The sequence below is a fragment of the Microtus oregoni genome, unplaced genomic scaffold, assembly GCF_018167655.1.
Source record: "Microtus oregoni isolate MIOR12 unplaced genomic scaffold, Mior012 000050F_ref0000143, whole genome shotgun sequence".
Classification (NCBI taxonomy): domain Eukaryota; kingdom Metazoa; phylum Chordata; class Mammalia; order Rodentia; family Cricetidae; genus Microtus; species Microtus oregoni.
The window spans coordinates 11,052,102-11,072,910 of record NW_024543256.1 but is presented as its reverse complement, the minus strand read 5'-3'; the positions used below and the strand labels follow the sequence as shown (position 1 = coordinate 11,072,910).

The 20,809-nt window shown below is 45.6% G+C and overlaps 1 long non-coding RNA gene across 1 annotated transcript; it reads left to right on the top strand.

Moving 5' to 3' along the window:
• On the top strand, nt 1-19,853 carry LOC121437175. The gene is made up of 3 exons (XR_005972934.1): nt 1-130; nt 13,828-13,938; nt 19,738-19,853. It is a non-coding gene; the product is annotated as an uncharacterized LOC121437175 (long non-coding RNA).
• Nucleotides 19,854-20,809: the final 956 nt, after the last annotated feature.

Sequence of the window (20,809 nt, the reverse complement as noted above, 5' to 3'; positions counted from 1 at the left end):
GGGAGCCTGAATTACAGGATGCGTGAGCAACCAGAAGTAGTGCTGAGAATCAAACCCATGTCCTCTGGAAGAGCAGCCAGTGCTCTTAACTACTGAACCATCTCTTCAGCCTCACCATTGTTTTTTAAAAGTAAGTTATTGAGTATTATCCTGGGTATATTGACTAATGAGCTTAGGATCACACTAAGAGATGTTATTATCAGTGGGTTAGACTCATCCCGGTAAGCCACAACCCTGTGGGGAACACAAACTAATAGAAATGGGTTAGATCAAGATGTGAGAGTTAGCCAATAAGAGGCTAAATATAATGGGCCAGACAGTAATTTAATTAATACAATTTCTGTGTGGTTATTTCGGGGGTTAAGCTAGCCAGGTAGCGGGATGCGGCCCACGCCTCCTCACAACAGATCTCCATGAGTTCGAGGCCAGCCTGGTCTACAAGAGCTAGTTTCAGGACAGCCAGAGCTGTCACACAGAGAAACCCTGTCTCAAAAGCAAACAAACAAGCAAAAAGAGATGTTATGTAAACCAGTCTGACCTAAGTGAACGTTAATGTCTAATCAAAGCCCCTGACTATAATGCTTTGGTTTTAGTCAGAATGTTTGATAAGTATTGGGTCCCCTATTATTGGGTTCTTCCGCTGAAGTAATAAGCCAAATCAAACTGAATTAATAAATCTGGATTTAATAAACAGCAAAGCAAAGCAGAGCACTCCCCGGTGACTCTCAGGAAGGCAGGAGGAGAACACATGACAGAACTATGGGCGGGGTCTTAAATAACGTGTGGACTGTCATAAGCAGTTCCAGGGGAGGAGCTGCAGATAACAGGCTTCCTCAGGGGCGGGGTTTGGAATGGGAGGAGTGGGACTGGGTGGGGCTTTCCAACAACACTCTGCTTCATTAACAGAATTTAAAAATTACTTACTAGTGTGTATATGTGTGCATGTGCACACACGCAAGAGTACATACTTGTGAACATGAATGAATGAATATTTATAATTCATTTGTTGCCACATGTGGTAGTCAGAAGGCACCTTTGTGGGCTCAGTTCTACCTTTAAAAGTTACTTGGGCCTGGAAAAATGGCTCAGCAGTTAAGAGTACTTACTGTTCTTATGGAGGACCTGAGTTCAATTCTTAGCATCTGAATGGTGGCTTGTAACCATCTGTAATTCCAGTTCCAGAGAATCTGATGCTCTATTCTGGCATCTGTTGGCACTGGGAATGCAAGTGGTTACAAACATACATTCAAATTTAATGTGTGTGGGCATTTTGTCTGCATGTATATTTGTATACTGTGTGAATGCCTGAGAAGCCAGAAGAGGATATTGGATTCCCTGGGATTGGAATTAGAACTGTTTGTGAGTCACCATTTGGGTACTTGGAATAGTACCTGGGTCATCTCCAAGAGCGGCCAGTGCATAGAATTCTCGGCCATGTCTCTAGCTCTCTTCTTTCTGTAGATATGGGACTAGGCTATTTTGCAGGCCATTAGTGGAAATCTTTTTTTAAAATGAAAACTGAGTTCATTTAGTGTTGTATCCAAAATTGGGGAGCAAAAATTTCTCAGTATTTCTTGGCCTTGCCAATATCACTGTTACAATTCATAGAAGAGATTATATGCATATTTAGTTGTAGACTAGGAGGGAGGGAGGCAGGGAGACACAGAATACGAACTTCTAGCAACCTGGGAAGTCAACCTTTTTCCATAGGACTTCTGCTCAGGTAAAGGCAGGCAGTTCCTTGATTATGACATAGAAATAATTTCATGACAAGCCAAAGTGAAGCAAAGTTAGTGAGCTTATTTAGTAAGTGTGTAGATAGGAAATCATGGGGGAAAGACAGTGTATAGTCCTGAGGCATGTGTATGGGCTTCTCAAGAGAAAAGGCCATTATGGGTCTTTAAAATGGCTGTCTTTGTTTGTTTGTTCTTGCTATTTATATGCCTTTACTCCTTAGCAAATGAGCCCAACATAAAGCCTTCATAGTGGCATACACAATAAATGTCATTTTGAAACCTTTGAAAATAGTTACCCCTTTTCACCACCATGTGGGTACTAGCGATTGAACTCAGGACCTCTCAAAAATCAGCAAGTTCTTTTAACCACTGACTCATCTCTCCAGCCTCTTCTTTACCTTTTCATGTCCCCATAATTTTCCATGGCTTTTTATCCTGCCTCAGACACAAGTTACCAAACAGGTCTTTCTCCTGGTACCAAGTAGGAAGATTCTTGCCATGAATCATTTCCCTGACAAGTCTGGCATTTCTTGGGGCTCCTTCCTAAAGGACATCTGGATTGCTAGGCATATTGCCAGTGGTCAGATCTGTGTGAATTTAGCTCAGAGACAAAGATGAATTTTGTTGCACACTACATAGAAAACTTTTTCATTTACTTTTATTTGTATCTTCATGTTAATGAGGTTCAATGTGAAGTTATTACACGTATACAATGTGGAATTGTCAATGTAGGCAGTGAGATTCATCTCAGATACCTGGTTTTGCTAATAAAAACTATTTCATAATAAGCTTTAATGAAACATTTTAGGGAGCTTATGAAGTAGGGATAGTAAGTAGCACACACTGCAAATTTAATGCAGGCATTAAGGGGGTAGTATACACATAAGACATGATTCTGAGCATCTCACGAGGTAGAGGTATACTAAATTTTGTTAGCATATATTATAAGAACAGTGATTTTCATACATAATACACAACCCCATTACCCTCTCTTGTCTCCTTCCTCTCTTCCTCTTATCACTAGATATACATATGTTTTTTGTGTCTTTTAAACTGCTCAGAGGATATAATTTATAGTGGGTTAAAGGTTTAAGCAATATTTAAAAGTTAAGATTAAAATTAAATAAAATATGAACTGGTTTGCTTATTTTACTTAATTTCCTTCTTATTTTTTTTTTTTTTTTTTTTAGTTTTTCGAGACAGGGTTTCTCTGTGGCTTTGGAGCCTGTCCTGGAACTAGCTCTTGTAGACCAGGCTGGCCTCGAACTCACAGAGATCCGCCTGCCTCTGCCTCCCGAGTGCTGGGATTAAAGGCGTGCGCCACCTTCGCCCGGCTTTTCCTTCTTATTTTTAAAGATTTATTTATTAATTATGTATACAGAGGGCACCAGATCTTATTACAGGTGGCTGTGAGCCACCATGTGGTTGCTGGGAATTGAACTCAGGACCTCTAGAAGAATAGCCAGTGCTCTTAACCTCTGAGCCATCTCTCCAGCCCTTAATTTCCTTTTCTAAATGTAACCATTAAGGTGTTTTATCAGTTCTATTGTTCAGGATTCACATTGACAGGGGCTAATATAGTTAAATTCAAGATCACACACGTTAAGGGTTTGCGTAAACAGTTCATTTGTTGTTTTTATCAACCTTGTGTGAGATGTCTTTGGGAGAGGAGGCATTGTTTTTGCAGGTAGCTCGAATTTCCTGTTGTGCTGAAGTTTCTTTCTCTCATATTCTGGGGGTGAGGTTCTTCTTTCCTGGTTAGGTATCACCATACTTTTCTCTGTGGTTTTAAACTTGTCTCAGAATGATTCAGTCAAATTAATATAACCGTTGCCTGGCAAACTTAGCTCATCTGATATGATCATTAGAAATATACTCATAGTAATTGACAAAGTCCAATGCTCTCTTATTCCCATAGTGATCATGCTGATGAGAGACCTCAAAAATTAGTCCCCTAGGGCTGCAGAGATACCTCAACAGTTGAGAGAGCTGGTTGTTCTTGCAGAGGACTCAGGTTCAATTTCCACCACTCACAAGGCAGCTCACAACTGTCTGTAATTCTAGTCCCAGGGAATCTAATGCCTTCTTCTGGCCTTTGCAGGTGCCAGGTGCACATGAGATGCACAGATGTACAGGCAGTCAAACATCCATACACAGAACTATTAAATGAAAATGATTTACAAAAACTATTCCTCCTATCTAATTGAAACTTCCATATTTGACCACCATCTCTCCACTCAACCCACCTTCCAGTTTCCTGTCACCACCACTTTATTTTCTGTCTGTGACTGCAATGGATTTAGATTACACAAAGGTGAGAACACACAGTATCTGCATTTCTCTAAAAGCCTGCCTGGTTTCACCTCCCATAGGAGGCATATATAAATGTTGTACCTTGTGTCAACCCCTTTACCTTTGAAACAGAGTCCTACTATGTAGTCCTAAATGATCTGGAATTGTCTATGGAGAGCAGGTTTGTCTCTAATTCACAGATATCCTTCTGCCTCTGCCTTCCAAGTGCTGGGATTAAAGCCCTGCAGAACCACACCCAGCTCTGTTTCAACTCTAGAAGCACAGGCTCTGAGTCCAAAACAAGTAGAAGTTTTTCCACCACTGTGTTTTAGACTTATTATGAAGCAATAGGAAAACCAAAACACAGGAGGCTGAATTAATAAAAAGTGGACTAAAATTAACAGGGTGGCAAGTGGTTTGTATAGATAGACTAGTAGAGAAGGTTTTTATTTTTGCTGCTGCCGAGTGGCCTTTTTACATCCACAGACTACAGAATGAGCAGAAGTGGACAGTTGTGGAACTATTGGAAGGGGAAGTTAACCAGTATATTCACTTTGGGTACTCACACCTGCTTCTTTGACACAATCCTGAAGCTTTTTTTCATTTTCTTAACTGTGTATGTGGGTTAAGATAAGAGATTTGTGGAGTCTGTCTAAGTAAAAATAAAGTAATATTAACATTGGTAAACCATTCTTTGTATAATAAGATATACTATTGTAGAACAACGAGCAAGCCTTTGAGGAAGTCTTTGAACGTTGGGGTTGGGGCTGGTGACACAGGAGGTCTGACTGCCTTTAAACTACCACCAAAACATAAACAAGAAGTGAGAAGAGTGTATTTAACAACCACCAAAATGTTGTTAGGAAATAAATCAAAAGTAAATGTGTAAGCACTGCTTTGTCATCTACAACTCCTAAAATTTAGCTTTTATCATTTATTATTTACCCCAACAGCCTATTCCATGAGAAGATAATATTGTCAATTTAATGAATTATAATTTCTAGTTCAGTATATTGTTTCTCTTTTTATTATCCAGTTGGAGGTATGCATTGCTATTACGTCCATACTCCAGAAGAGGAAACAATGGAATAACATACTTCAGTGTTTTTTTTTCTCAAGATGTCATGGTTTAGATAAAAAACAAATTAGTGGAGAGTCTAACCTAGAAATTGTGGTTTCAAAAAGGTCCTGTGCTTCAGGCATACAGGAAGAATTAGGTATGAGATACAAAAAATGGGGAACAGAGAGTAGAAAGTTACAGATTCAAGATGAACACATCAGAAATGGCACATTCCAAGTCAGGATTGGTCCAATAGCTTAAATGAATCACAATCAATTGTTCATATAAGAAAATTAATTATTGCTGGTCTGTGGTGGTGCACACCTTTAATCCCAGTATTCTGGAGGCAGAGGCCGGTGGAGCTCTGAGTTTGAGACCAACCTGGTCTACAAGAGCTAGTTCTAGAATATGTTCCAAAGCTACAGATAAATGCTGTTGAAAAACCAAAAACAAACAAAAAAGAAAGAAAATTTATTTTCTGGTAGGAGAGATTGTAATGATCTGTTTTGTCTCTTTAACAGACAAGCCACGCCCACTCCCCCTCCACTGAGGCAGGCAGATCTTCCTGCTTGCAGCCTGAGTCCCTTTTTCTGTCTCCCTCTCTAAGAAGCAACTTCTCTCTCTCTCCTTCTGTCTCCCTTTTCTCTCTTAGTCTCTCTCCCTCTCCCTCTCTCTGCTCTTCTCCCCTTCCCCCTCCATAACCTCATTAATATCTAACCTCATTCTGCATGGTGTGCCTAGCCATGTCTCTTGTCTTTCGCCTGCCACCAGTGGCTCCCTGCCTGAGACGCCTTGGGAGACCTGCAGTGTGGTCTTATGGTGTGCCCATCTGTCTCTACTCAGGGACCTGCGCAGTCCCTTCTTGGGACTGGCTGCTCTCTGGACTGCTGCCTGCCGCCACTTGGGGACCTGCAGCGTTTCTGCAGCTGCAGCCGCTGGGGATCCTGCAGCATTGTTTTTTATTTAATCAATTTCAGAGATGGCTTAGTATTTGGGAGCACTGGCTGTTCTTCCAGAGGTCCTGAGTTTAATTTCCATTAGTTTAACCACATGGTGATTCACAACCATTCATAATGAGATATTGCGCCCCTTTCTGGCCTGCAGGCAGAACACTGTATATACAATAAAAAACCAATGAACGAATGAATGAATCTTTAATAAAAGAGAGGAAATTCTCACATCAGAATGCTTGATAAGCTTCTAAATCAACCTAGAACACAAATTTGGCTGGGCGGGCAGGTTCAGAAGATTTAAAGGGGGCAGGCCCAGCATTTTGTTTTAGCAGAAAAGATGCTTGGATGTAAGAACGAGTTGGCTCGCTAGTGCTCAGGAACTCCCAGAAGTCAAACCCTGGCTAGAGTTTAGAGCTGGCTGGAGGTGAGGTTCCTTCATGCTGTGTCTGAAGCATACTTGGAATTAGTGGCGAACTTGTCTTAAGCCTTCCTGGGCGGGAACAGTGTCAGGGTGGCCAATGCCACCGCTACTGCAGCATAGCGAGGGAAAGCAAATGGAGGAGGGACCAGGAGAGGAGGAAGTAAGAGCGGGAATCTAACTCTGCGACCATTGATGACGTTTTCAGACCGCATCGCTGTTTCTGGTGCTTGGATACCGAGCATCTTGGAGTTGTTTTGGTCGGAGGATAGCGGCGAATTTGTAAGGAACTTGAGTTTCTGGGGGATGTTGTTGCAGGCCGGAATCCGGATCCCGGTAGGATGAATTTCTCAGCGTGTGCTAGGCCATTTGTTTCAGATTCCAACTACTGGCCGGAAGTTTCTTCTTAGAGCCAAACCTGTTCTGAGTACCAGTTTTTGCGGCTCTTGATACTTGCTCTTTACGATCTGCTAGTGAAAGACCCCCACAGTATAGACAAACAGCTAAGCAGCAGCAATGCCAGGCTTAAACTTTGGAGCAACACAAGTAACATTAGAGCAGGGAAGTTCGACTTGAGAACAAGGGCGGAGAAGCCAGGCAAGATATCTGCGGTCAGCCGGTCAGCCATCTGGCCCCAAGCGATAAGGAACCCGCAGCTGGCCTGCTCTAATGAGAACATCCCATTTGCTTAGGGAAACAGGATGCCTATAGTCAGCACATGTGCCCAACTTAGAATATCAGTAAATTCACAGAAGAGACAACTCCCCCTATGAAAGATCCCAGCTTAGCTGCTGTAACGTCATTTCACAAAGCTTTTGACGAACGACTGTAAGTGCAGAGTAAGGTCAGGGTCCCTGGCTGCAAAACAGGATATTTATATCCATAGATTCGGACAGGACACCAATTAACAGGATATCTGTTCCCATACATCTGTGCTGGGAGAGGAAAAACCACCTGTGCCCCTTGCCCCATTCCAACTGACCACTAACGATGCATTTGCTTCTGTAATCTGCTTCTGCTGCCCTCTTTCCTATAAAAAGACCTTCCCCCGCCGGGCAGTGGTGGCGCACGCCTTTAATCCCAGCACTTGGGAGGCAGAGGCAGGCGGATCTCTGTGAGTTCGAGACCAGCCTGGTCTACAAGAGCTAGTTCCAGGTCAGGCTCCAAAGCCACAGAGAAACCCTGTCTCGAAAAACCAAAAAAAAAAAAAAAAAAAAAAAAAAAAAAAAAAAAAAAGACCTTCCCCCAGTCTGCAGGCGCGCTTTGTCTTTTGAGAGACTAAGTCGCCCCAGGTACCTGTGTACTGAATAAAGCCTCTTGCTGTTTGCATCCGAAGAGTGATCTCGCTGTTCCTTGGGAGGGTCTCCTTAGCCTGAAAGACTGCCCACCACTGGGGTCTTTCATTTGGAGGTCCCACCGAGATTTGGAGACCCCTGCCCAGGGACCACCGACTCACCACCGGGAGGTAAGCTGGCCAGCACAATTGTTTTCTGTCTGTCTTCTGTCTTTTATGTTTGCGCCTGCGTTTGTACTGGTTAGCTAATCAGATTTGTATTTGGTGGACCCGGGGAGGAGCTGACGAGCTCATACTCCCGACCGCAGCCCTGGGAGACGTCCCAGTGGTGTTTGGGGGCCCGATTCGTGGCCCATTTGCAGTTTGTGAGTCGCGTGGAACTGGGACTGTTGGGGGCTGCCCCACTGTCTGAGGGATTCGTGACTCTTTTGGGAGACGAGGAGCCCGGGTCCTCAAAGTCTCCGTCTGAATTCTTGCTTTCGGTTTTACGCCAAAGCCGCGCTGCGAGTTTCTGTGTCTGTCTAAGTTGTATTTTGTTTGTCTGTCTAATTGTTACTGTCACCGCGGTTGAGAGAATGGGCCAATCTGTAACCACCCCTCTAAGTCTGACTTTACAGCACTGGCGAGACGTCCAACACATTGCAAATTACCAGTCAGTGGACGTTCGGAAGAGATGCTGGGTAACTTTCTGTTCCTCGGAATGGCCCACGTTCAATGTGGGCTGGCCAAGGGATGGTACTTTTGACATCAATGTTATCTTACAGTAAAGGCTAAAGTGATGGATCCTGGCCCTCACGGGCATCCAGACCAGGTCGCGTATATCGTGATCTGGGAGGCGATGGCTTATGACCCACCGCCCTGGGTCAAGCCTTTCGTCACCCCGAAACCCCCTATCCTTACCCCCTCTGCACCTACCTTACCCCCTCCACTCCTTCCCACCCCAACGGGACCTCCGCCCCACTCCTCCCTGTACCCAACCCTCACCAAATCCCCGGTGCCCAAGCCCCCTCCTCCAAAAGTCTTGCCCCCAGATGATGACCTACTGATGGACCTCCTCACGGAGGGCCCTCCCCCATATCAGGAGCCAGCTCCATGGCCTCCGAATGAGGCTGACTCAACTGAAAGAAAAGAAGAACAAGCAGCGCCGGCCTCTGCTGGTCCTTCTCCGATGGCCGCACGCCTGAGAGGACGAAGGGACCAGCTGCATGCAGCGGATACAACCTCCTCGCAGGCATTCCCTCTTCGCACGGGAATGAACAGCCAACTGCAGTACTGGCCATTCTCCTCCTCAGACCTCTACAACTGGAAAAATAATAACCCTCCTTTTTCGGAGGACCCCTCTAGGTTGACTGCTCTGATTGAATCTATTTTGATTACCCATCAGCCTACATGGGACGACTGCCAACAGCTGCTGCAGGCCCTGCTGACTTCGGAGGAACGGCAGAGGGTCCTCCTGGAAGCCCGGAAGGAAGTCCGGGGACCTGATGGCCGCTCCACCCAATTGCCTAATGAAATAGATTCTGCCTTTCCCCTTGAATGCCCCTCTTGGGATTTCACCACGGTGGAAGGTAGGAATCACCTAGCCCTCTATCGCCAGTTGCTCATAGCGGGTCTCCACAGGGCGGCTCGACGCCCAACGAATTTGGCTCAGGTAAAGCAGGTTATACAGGGGTCAGAGGAAACTCCCTCTGCGTTCCTTGAGAGGCTCAAAGAGGCTTACTGCAGATATACTCCCTATGACCCTGACGACCCCGAACAGGAGACCAATATCTCCATGTCTTTTATTTGGCAGTCAGCTCCAGATATCAGACGCAAGCTGGAGCGTCTAGAGAACCTCAGGGAAAGCTCACTCAGGGATCTGCTAAAGGAAGCAGAAAAGATTTTCAATAAGAGGGAGACTCAGGAGGAGAGGGAGGACCGCCTAAGAAAAGAAGCTGAGGAGAGGGAAAAGGAAAGGGAAAAAGAGAGGGACCGCAAGAGACATAAGGAAATGAGTAAACTTTTGGCCACCGTAGTGTCAGGGCAAAGACAGGATAGACAGGGGGGAGACAGAAGAGGGCTACCCCTCGACAAGGACCAATGTGCCTACTGGAAAGAAAAGGGGTCTTGACCCAAAGGCTGGGGCCCTGGCGGCGGCCAATAGCCTATCCTTGCGGAAATGCCCGGGACCAGACCGGACCTGACGGATCAACCCCTCCGGGATGCGGATGTCACCTGGTACACTGACGGCAGCAGCTTTCTGCGGGAAGGTGAGCGAAAGGCGGGTGCAGCGGTAACCACGGAGACCGAGGTGATCTGGGCACAGCCTCTGCCTGCGGGGACTTCTGTGCAGCGAGCAGAGCTTGTCGCCTTGACACAAGCTTTGAGGATGGCAGAAGGTAAGAAGCTCAATGTCTATACTGACAGCCGATATGCTTTTACCACTGCTCATGTTCATGGGGAAATATACAGAAGAAGAGGGCTACTGACTTCAGAAGGAAAGGAAATTAAAAATAAAACAGAGATCTTAGCCTTGTTAAAAGCTTTATTTCTGCCTCGGAAACTGAGCATTATACATTGCCCAGGACACCAGAAAGGAGACAGCCCTGAGGCTCGAGGAAACCGGCTGGCTGATGAAGCCGCCAAACAGGTGGCCCTGCAGGCTCCGCTAGCCATACTGCCCATGCACCAAGATAAGAGAGACCCCCCTCAAATATGATGAGGAGGATCTAAAGCTCCTGGCAGACATGGGAGCGGAGCAGGACCAGAAAACGGGCGAATGGACATGGAAGGGAAAAACAGTGATGCCGATGGCATACACTTATAAGATGCTTGATTACTTACATAAATTGACCCATCTAAGCCCCCGAAAGATGAAAACTTTGTTAGACCGGCAGGAAACTTTTTGCTATTTACTAGGGCGAGACAGCATCCTCCAAAAAGTTATGGACAAATGTAGAGCATGTGCACAGGTAAATGCAGGAAAAACCAAAGTGGGACAGGGGGTGCGAATCCGTGGACATCGACCAGGAGTACAATGGGAAATTGACTTTACTGAAATAAAACCAGGCATGTATGGATACCGGTACTTATTGGTATTTGTGGACACCTTTTCGGGATGGGTGGAAGCCTTCCCGACCAAGCATGAGACAGCAAAAATTGTGACCAAAAAGCTGCTGGAAGAAATCTTCCCCAGGTATGGCATGCCCCAAGTGCTGGGCACTGATAATGGGCCCGCCTTCGTCTCCCAGGTAAGTCAGTTGGTGGCCAAGCTATTGGGGATTGATTGGAAATTACATTGTGCATACAGACCCCAGAGTTCAGGACAGGTAGAAAGAATGAATAGAACTATTAAGGAGACTTTGACCAAATTAACGCTTGCAACTGGCACTAGAGACTGGGTGCTCCTACTACCCCTAGCCCTCTACAGAGCTCGCAATACACCAGGACCCCACGGGCTCACACCTTTTGAAATACTATATGGGGCGCCCCCGCCCTTCATTAATTTCTTTGACTCCAACATTTCAGACTTTGCTAATAGCCCCTCTCTGGAAGCTCATTTACAGGCACTCCAGATCGTGCAGAGAGAGGTCTGGAAGCCACTTGCTGCAGCCTATAAGGAACAATTAGACAGACCAGCGGTACCTCACAGCTACCAGACTGGCGATACAGTTTGGGTCCGCAGACATCAGACTAAGAATCTGGAACCCCGCTGGAAAGGACCCTACACCGTGCTGCTAACCACTCCAACGGCACTGAAAGTTGACGGCATCGCGGCCTGGGTCCACGCCTCCCACGTAAAAGCAGCTCGTACGGAAGGAGATACAGCAGAACCGCTATGGAGGGTCCAGCGCTCTCAAAACCCTCTAAAGATAAGACTTACCCGGGGGCCCCATTGACTGGTTTATGGATCTTGTTGGGACTAGGGATGATAGTCCGGGGAGACAGCCCTCACCTGGTACGCTCCCTAAAATGGCAGGTATTGTCCTCGGTCGGAGAAGTTGTCTGGGAAATTCAGGCAAACCATGCTATAGACACCTGGTGGCCCCCACTTACCCCGGATTTCTGCCAGCTTGCAGCAGGATCAGAGATATGGGATATTCCTGATTTGCTACCTACACAGTTAAAGGACCGGGCAGGCAGCCGCTTTTCTCCTGGGGGAAAATTCGGCTTCGGAAGCCCTGAAGGAAGATGCTTCCTGGGGCAATTAGATTTCTGTGTCTGTCCCCGGGATGGGCGGGAGCGAGACCAGGTCCGATGCTGTGGAGGATGGGAAAGCTTATTCTGTAATGCCTGGGGATGTGAAACAACCGGGGATGCGTTTTGGAAGCCTAGCTCCTCATGGGCCCCCTAATCGTTATACTTTTAATCTTGCTTTTTGGGCCTTGTATCCTAAATCGCTTGGTCCAATTCATGAAGGACAGGCTGTCTGTCATCCAGGCTCTGGTCCTGACACAACAGTATCATCAGCTTAGACAGTTTGATCCCAAAGACATGGATACCACAGCTAAATGAATAAAGGGTTTTATTCAGTTGATAGAAAAAGGGGGGGATGAAAGACCCCCACAGTATAGACAAACAGCTAAGCAGCAGCAATGCCAGGCTTAAACTTTGGAGCAACACAAGTAACATTAGAGCAGGGAAGTTCGACTTGAGAACAAGGGCGGAGAAGCCAGGCAAGATATCTGCGGTCAGCCGGTCAGCCATCTGGCCCCAAGCGATAAGGAACCCGCAGCTGGCCTGCTCTAATGAGAACATCCCGTTTGCTTAGGGAAACAGGATGCCTATAGTCAGCACATGTGCCCAACTTAGAATATCAGTAAATTCACAGAAGAGACAACTCCCCCTATGAAAGATCCTAGCTTGGCTGCTGTAACGTCATTTCACAAAGCTTTTGACGAACGACTGTAAGTGCAGAGTAAGGTCAGGGTCCCTGGCTGCAAAACAGGATATTTATATCCATAGATTCGGACAGGACACCAATTAACAGGATATCTGTTCCCATACATCTGTGCTGGGAGAGGAAAAACCACCTGTGCCCCTTGCCCCATTCCAACTGACCACTAACGATGCATTTGCTTCTGTAATCTGCTTCTGCTGCCCTCTTTCCTATAAAAAGACCTTCCCCCAGTCTGCAGGCGTGCTTTGTCTTTTGAGAGACTAAGTCGCCCCAGGTACCTGTGTACTGAATAAAGCCTCTTGCTGTTTGCATCCGAAGAGTGATCTCGCTTTTCTTTGGGAGGGTCTCCTTAGCCTGAAAGACTGCCCACCACTGGGGTCTTTCACTAGTTCCATCCCATTTGGCGCTCAGGCACTGACAAAGCTTAGAGGGTGATCCGTCTTCTGTTAGAAAAACCTATAGTAGACACCAAGCTGCTCTGGGAATGCGTCTGAGTGGTGCTTTAAGATACTTTGAGAGGGCTTAGGGAGTTGGCTTCTTGTAAAAATAATAAGCCTTCACAGTGAGAAAAGCCCACTTAGAGATTAATAAAGGAAAAACCTGGCCAGCTATTGGTAATGCCCAAAGAAGAGCAGGCCCCCAATAGAAGACTTTACTAGCTTTCCTAGGCCTTGGGTGTATTCACTTTGTTTTTTTTTTTTGTTTTTTGTTTTTTTTTTGGTTTTTCGAGACAGGGTTTCTCTGTAGCTTTGGAGCCTGTCCTGGAACTAGCTCTGTAGACCAGGCTGGTCTCGAACTCACAGAGATCCGCCTGCCTCTGCCTCCCAAGTGCTGGGATTAAAGGCGTGCGCCACCACCGCCCGGCCGGGTGTATTCACTTTATATTCTCTGTAATCTTTTAATTTCTTTTATGTCCAGGACCCGGTTTACACCTCGAACTGTTTAACAGATAGGAGACTGCCAAGATTGTTTGAAAGTACGCCTGTTCTGTTCTTTTTTTTTTTTTTTTTTGGATTTTAGAGACAGGGTTTCTCCGTAGCTTTTTGGTTCCTGTCCTGGAACTAGCTCTTGTAGACCAGGTAACTGGCCTCGAACTCAAAGAGATCCGCCTGCCTCTGACTTGTTCTGTTCTTTTTGAATACTTGTTACCCAGGTTCATCTTGCCCACCTGTCTGAATTATGATTTTCCTGACAGGAGCCAAGGGCACCTAATTGCAGCCCAGGACTTAATGGTGTTTGTGACCCTGCATGGCCCCCTCAAGATGCCTGTTGGAGACTTGTTCTTTGGTGGTGGACCTAATGTCTGGTGAGTCCTGGCGAACAGTAATGTACATCCTAGCATGGTAACTACTTATCTCAAACAGGCGTGGCTAGCACACTGTATCTTTGTGATGCTATGAAGGCAGCATTCCCTTAGCTAAGTTCTACTTTGTGTGACTTAATGTCTCCTAAGCAAATCTATTAATAGGTCCTTTATGACATTAATTCTGTCACTTTGAAAGTCTTCTGCGTCAGTCTTGGGATACGAATTGTTGTTGTGCAAACATGAGGACCTGTGTTCAAATCCCTAGCCCCCACATAATAGCTAGAAGTGCCATCACAGACAAGGAGATCCATGGGACTTGTTGCCAGCCAGCTTAGCAACAGGTTCAGTGAGACACTCCAGTTCAAGAGAATAATGTCCAGAGTGGAGAGCAGGATAGCCTAAATCCTCCTCTGGCCTCTATGTGCACGTGCCCTCTTCTACACACATACACACAGTTGAAAAGGAAGGTTTTGAAGATAAGCCCCATTGTGTGGTATGCTGATGTAGGGGGATTCCCAAGAGTGGGAGGTCATCCTTTGCTAGATAGTGAGTACTGACCAGGGCTCCATAGCAAAACCCTGACTCAGTCTCTCTCTCTCTCTCTCTCTCTCTCTCTCTCTCTCTCTCTCTTTCTCTCTCTCTCTCTCAAGAGTAGGAGGTCATCCTTTGCTAGATAGTGAGTACTGACCAGGGCTCCATAGCAAAACCCTGACTCAGTCTCTCTCTCTCTCTCTCTCTCTCTCTCTCTCTCTCTCTCTCACACACACACACACACACACACACACACACACACACACACACGGAGATGGAAGGAAAGGAAGGCCAAGGGAAAGATGGAGGAAACACTGGAGACTAAAATGCTATCGTGTTTCTTCCTGGTGTTATATCTGGGTACCACTTGTTGGAGGACTAAATATTACGTAAGGCCCAAAGTAGTTAATTGGTGGTCAGATCATTTTCCTGTGCAACAGAAACACCCTCTTGGAGAATGAGTCTTAACCTGGCAAGCGCTCAATTTTCCCACGGAGCCTGTAATTTCACATGGGGACATTGATGCAGGGATCAGCACCTCACAGGCCGGAATATGTGGAATACTTCTGTGCTAATTATTGGGTGTTGGAAACTGACTTCACAGCAGGGAACTGTGTACCCACCAAGCAAGCAGTCTTCTAGTGATTTGGAGTCCCCGAAACCTGCTGCTGTTAGCAAGAGAAGCAACAGGATAGCAGACAATCTCAAACTTCTCTGTGTCTGAATCATCTGGATAACTTATTAAAATACAGGTTGGAGTTCTTAGAAAAAGGCTGCACGTATGTTAAAGATTCTGGAAGGTTCATTGGTTAGAACTTCTGTGCTTTCTGGAGAGCGGGAGTAGTGCAGATCTGGAGCCAAATTATCCCAGGCTATTTTAGCCTTTTATTCTTTGTTTTGGATTTGGTTTTCTTCAAAACAGGGTTTCTCTGTGTAGTCCTCACTGTTTTGGAACTCTCTTTGTAGACCAGGCTGGCTTTAAACTCTGCCCACCTCTGCCTGCCAAGTGCTGGGATTAAAGATGGGTGTCACCACACCCTGCTTTTAGCCTCATTAATAGCTATTTATTGTCCATGTCTGTGCTTAGCCTAACAGCTTTGTGACGTTTAGGTAAAAATCCCTTTAGGCTTTCCTAACAGACCACTTGTTATGGATTTGCTGTGGGTCCCCACAAACCAAGGTGGCTGGTCCCCTGGGCATCCCTGGCGGCTAGCCATGTGGGCGGTGGGTGGGCAAGGGCCAGACAGATATGCACACCATGCAGATGGGTTTGCTGCAAGCTGCCCGGGGTCCCAAGCAGGGATTGCGCAGGAGACCACGTGGCAGGCTCCATGTGACTGCAGGGGGCAGGCTAGAGAGACAGATAAACATACCATACAGAATAAAGTTAGACATTTATTAGATGGGTTATGGAGGGGAAGGAAAAGGGGGGAAGGGGGAGAGAGAGAGAGAAAGAAAGAGGAGAAGAGGAGAGAGACAGGGGCGGGGGAAGCAGAGAAATGGGGAGAGAGGCAAAAGCTGCCTCTTGAGACAGGGACAGGAAGAGAGCAGAGTAGGACAGAGGCTGCTAGGAGGAAGGGAGTGGGCGTGGCTTGTCTCTTAAAGAGCCAGAATATTACACCACTAGCTCCCACCAGTTCAAAGCCTAATGATGTCATCACATAGTGTTCGAAGCGTATAATAGATTTCTCCACCTTGCTTTAGCCTGTCTACCTGAAAATTGCCTTGCTCTGTGACTTTCAGCTGTTTTATCATTATAACTTCATAACCTGTCGTCATGTTGGAACATGATATTCAGGGCAACCTGAGCCTATGCTCCTGGGTCATGGTCACTCAAACTTGGCTCCAGGACAAACTGTCTCTTACTCCCCTTGACACAAGTCTTGTAGTTTTGCCTTGACACTGATTTCCATTCATAGAGTTCCTTTCTGCTGTCCTGTGATAGGCCCTGAATTTAATGTGCAAATACCGTGGGGTAATATGTTGGTTTGTGGGCTATAACTAGAGCACTGTTGGTCTGAATAGAGAGGACATAAGAAAAACATTTTGTTTGTTTGTTTTTTGAGATAGGCTTTCTCTGTATAACAGCTCTGACTGTCCTGTAACTCACTCTGTAGACCAGGCTGGCCCAAACTCCCAGAGATCTGCCTGTCTGTGCCTCCCTTGTGCTGGGATTAAGGCATGCACCACCACCACTTGGCTGACATAAGAATACTAAACTAGAAGTCTGTGGATATAGCTCAGTTGATAGAGAACTTGTTTAATCTGCAGAAAGCCCTGAGTATTCCCATTGCCAGAACTGTGTTAACTGAGGGCACTCGGGAGATGGAGACAGGGCGGGACTGCATGAAACCCTGTCTCAGAACAAAAATAAAAGTAGAGCCCCGGGCCATAAGAATTTGTTCTGAGACGAATGTATGCCCACACTAAGAAGTAAAGAAAGGAGCTGGAGAGAGGACTCAGCAGTTTTGAGCACTCGTTGCTCTCGAAGAGCACTAAGTAGGATTCCCAGCTCCCACATACTTCCGTACAGCCACCTGTAACTCCAGTTCTGACCTTGGTGGGGACCAGGCATGCCCAGACAGGCTTTTTCACTCTAGCATGGAATTTCATGGAGGACTCCAATTCCTGGGGTGTTTTGCAAAATTGCAACTGTAAGAAAGACTAACTCATGCTCAGTGGTCAGTTCTGAACTAAATCATGGGTATGAAATTAGGTTTTTGTTTGTTTGCTTAGCTGCTTTTATTAATTTTTATTTTTTACATACTGAATAGAAAATATATTGTAGATTTTAGTTGTGTTATTTTATCAATAGCTAGTGGTCGAAAGAGACATTTGGATTTATGCATACAACTTTGAATAAGTTAAGATAATATGACAATCACCGGAAATACTGTTTTTGTAGTGGGAACATTTGTAATATACTGTTAGCAGTTTTGAAATGCATAGTATGTTGTTAAGCATAGTTTCCAAGCTAAGCAATAGGTTCCAAAACTTACTCCTCCTATATCTGAATCTTCCCACATTCTTTTTCAACACAGGGTTCTCTGTGTAACAGTCCTAGCTGTCCTGGAACCAGCTCTTATAGACCAGGCTGGCCTCGAACTCTCAGAGATCCACTTGCCTCTGCCTCCTGAGTGCTGGGATTAAAAGTGTGTGCCACCACCTGGCTGTCTTCCTACATTTTGACTACCATCTTCCTATTTTTTATCACTCTTCAGTAAAAGGTTTTGGTTTTTTCTTTGTTTACTTGCTCTTATTATTATTATTATTTCTTTTACAAATAAATGTCACCACCATCTTCATCTGTTTCCAAGAACATGATAGTTTTTAGATTCCTCAAATATTATGCAAAATTTGCCACACTCTCTGCTTTCAAAGATACATGTGTTTGTATGTGTGTGTAAAAGAGAGAGAAGCAGAGATAAGGGATATATGCAGATGCCTACAGAGGTCAGAAGAGGTATTGGATCCCCTGGAGCTGGAGTTATATGTGGTTGTGAGCCACCTGCTATGGGTGGTAGGAACTGAACTCTGGTCCTCTAAAGAGCAGCAGGTGCTACTAACTCCTGTGGCACCTCTGCCAACCCAGTATTTATTGCTCTTTAAACACCTGTCACATTTCATATGAGGTTTCATCTGCATTGCTGAAAGGGAGAGAACTTTTTATAAGGAGAAAAGTGTTTTATTCTGTAGATGTGCCCTGTTGTAGTATGAGCGGCGGGCCACTTCCCGCCACCTGACTAGCTTTACCCGAAATAATTACACGGAAACTGTATTCTTTTAAACACTGCCTGACCCATTAGTTCCAGTCTCTTATTGGCTAGCTCTTACATCTCGATTAACCCATTTTTAATAATGTGTGTAGCCCACGAGGTGGCTTACCAGGGAAGATCTTAACCTGCGTCTGTGTTGGGTGGGAGAATCATGGCGACTGACTGAATCTGCTTCTTTCTCCCAACATTCTGTTCTGTTTACTCCGCCTACCTAATTTTCTGTCCTGTCAAAGGACCAAGGCAGTCTCTTTATATAACCAATGAAATCAACACAAAACAGAAGACTCTCCCCCATCAGTGCCCTATTTGCTTTAACCATCTGTTAGTGGACACTGATGTTGCCTAATGTGGTTATTGTCACTAATACAGCAATGGATATAGGCTGCATGTATCTCTTCCTTATACTGATTTCAAATTTGAGTGTACAAAAAGTGGGGTTGAGGAGCAGTTAGTGGTGGAACACTTACCTAACAGTGAAAGATCCTTGGTGTGATCCTTTGCAGCCCCCCAAATTTAGGTTTGAAGCATTATAGGTTCTTCTGTTTTTAATTTCTAGGAAGTGCATGTAGTTTTCCATAACGACACTACAAATTTACATCGTCACTAATAATACATGTTCCCCTTCTCCATATCTTTCCCAACAGTCAACTTTTTATGTACTAATTTCTTTTATTTATTGTGTGCATATGTGTGTGTGTGTGTGTGTGTGTGTGTGTGTGTATACTGTGTGCCATAGGAGCCATTGAGAGGTCAGAAGACGACTTGCAGTAGTTGGGGCTCTCTTTCCACTGGGGGTCCCGAGGATTGAACTCGGGTTGTCAGGCTCGGTGGTAGATACCTTTACTCTCTGAGCCGTCTCAGCAGCCCTTTTGTGGTATTGCTAAAAGCCAGGGTCTTGGGATGCAGGCAACTCCATCATTGTGCTGCAGCTCTAGCCTCTCCTCCTTTTGACGCTAGCCATGCCAACACATGGACACAAACAAGCACAACCCTTCATTTGGGTATGTATTTACTATGATTGGAGAAATCACCCCACTTTCAACCATGTAAGCAAGCTCCTTGGCTCTCCTGGCGAGTCAGCTTGGGAGACAGTCTCCTGGCCTGCTTCCCCAGGTGCTGTAACGTTAGAGCTAATAAAAAGCTTTCCCTAAGGGGTTATTTATATTCTGCTTAGAGTAACATGGTGTTATGGGTTATTTGTACACTGTGTGATGATGTATTGCTGTGATTGGTATAATAAAAAGCTGAGTGTCTAATAGCTACGCAAGAGATATAGGTGGGACTTCTGGGAAGAGAGAGAGAGCTCTGGGAAGAAGAAAGGCAGATTCACCAGCCAGACTTGGACATGCAGTATGGATGAGAATTATGAGCCACGTGGCAGAGTGTAGATTAGAAATATGGGTTAATTAAGTTATAAGAACTAGTTAGAAAAAAAAACTAAGCTAAGGCCAAGCTTTCATAATTAATAAGAAGTATCCGTGTCATTATTTAGGAGCTGGTGGCCCAAGGAAAAATCCAACTCTGCACTGGTAACACGGAAGAAGCAGCAGAGTCACAGCCTCGGGAACAGCTCGTCCAGAAGCTGGTGCTGTCAGTGGCAAGGCTGCCCGCCGCTGGATAGCTGAAGACGCAGGCCTGTGAGGTTAGCAGGCCAAGGTACAAAAGTGTCAAGGCTCCCTCACAGACAAAGGGTGGGCTGCTTAGACGTCTGAAAACGCAGGGAAATGTGGGTTGTGGAAGTAGGAAGGGCAGGGAGCTGAGGCTGAAGACAGGTAGAAGAACGCTGTAAAGATTCAGAGAAAAACCGAAGGCGCTGGTTGCTAGAAGAGTTCCAGCGAGCTGTCAAACCCCAGACACCCTAAGCCTCAAACTGGAACACTGGCCAGTGTCAAGGTCTAAGTCATGCTGATACATAGGCCAGCTGAAAAGCTATAGTACAAGCTGCTGCCCAGTGCTTTCCAGCTCTAAACAAAAGCAGTACCACTTGCGGAGCCGAGGGTCCTGTCCTGATAGCCTGTGTCTTTAATATTAGTCACAGCAGTCCCTAGCTAGACCACCAGGGGGAGCGCTTCTCCTGGACAATGTGGTAATAATCCTGAGCCATTTAGATAGAGTTCACTGCAAGTCAAAAATTCTGGCGAGTTTGCTTTATCTTCTTACATCTATATCTCTTTGGGACACTGGTTAATCAAAATAAGTTCAAATTATTACCACTGCTAATGCTGATTCACTTTTGTAGTTTTCTTACCTTTTTGTTTTGAGAGGCCTTGCTATTTGGATCAGGCTGGCCTGGAACTTGTTATGTACTCCTAGCTATTCCGGAATTCATGAACCTATTGCCTCAGCCTCATGAGTGCCGGACTGGCTGGACATGTTATCACACCAGGCTGTGGTGAGCTCTGATTATGAGCACTCCTTCAGATGTTCATTTCCCTTTGGTAGGCAGACATTGGTGACAGCAGTCCCTAGCTAGACCACCAGGGGGAGCGCTTCTCCCTGACAAGATAAAAAACGAACCTGAGCCATCTAGATAGAGTTCACTGCAAGTTAAAAATTCTCACGAA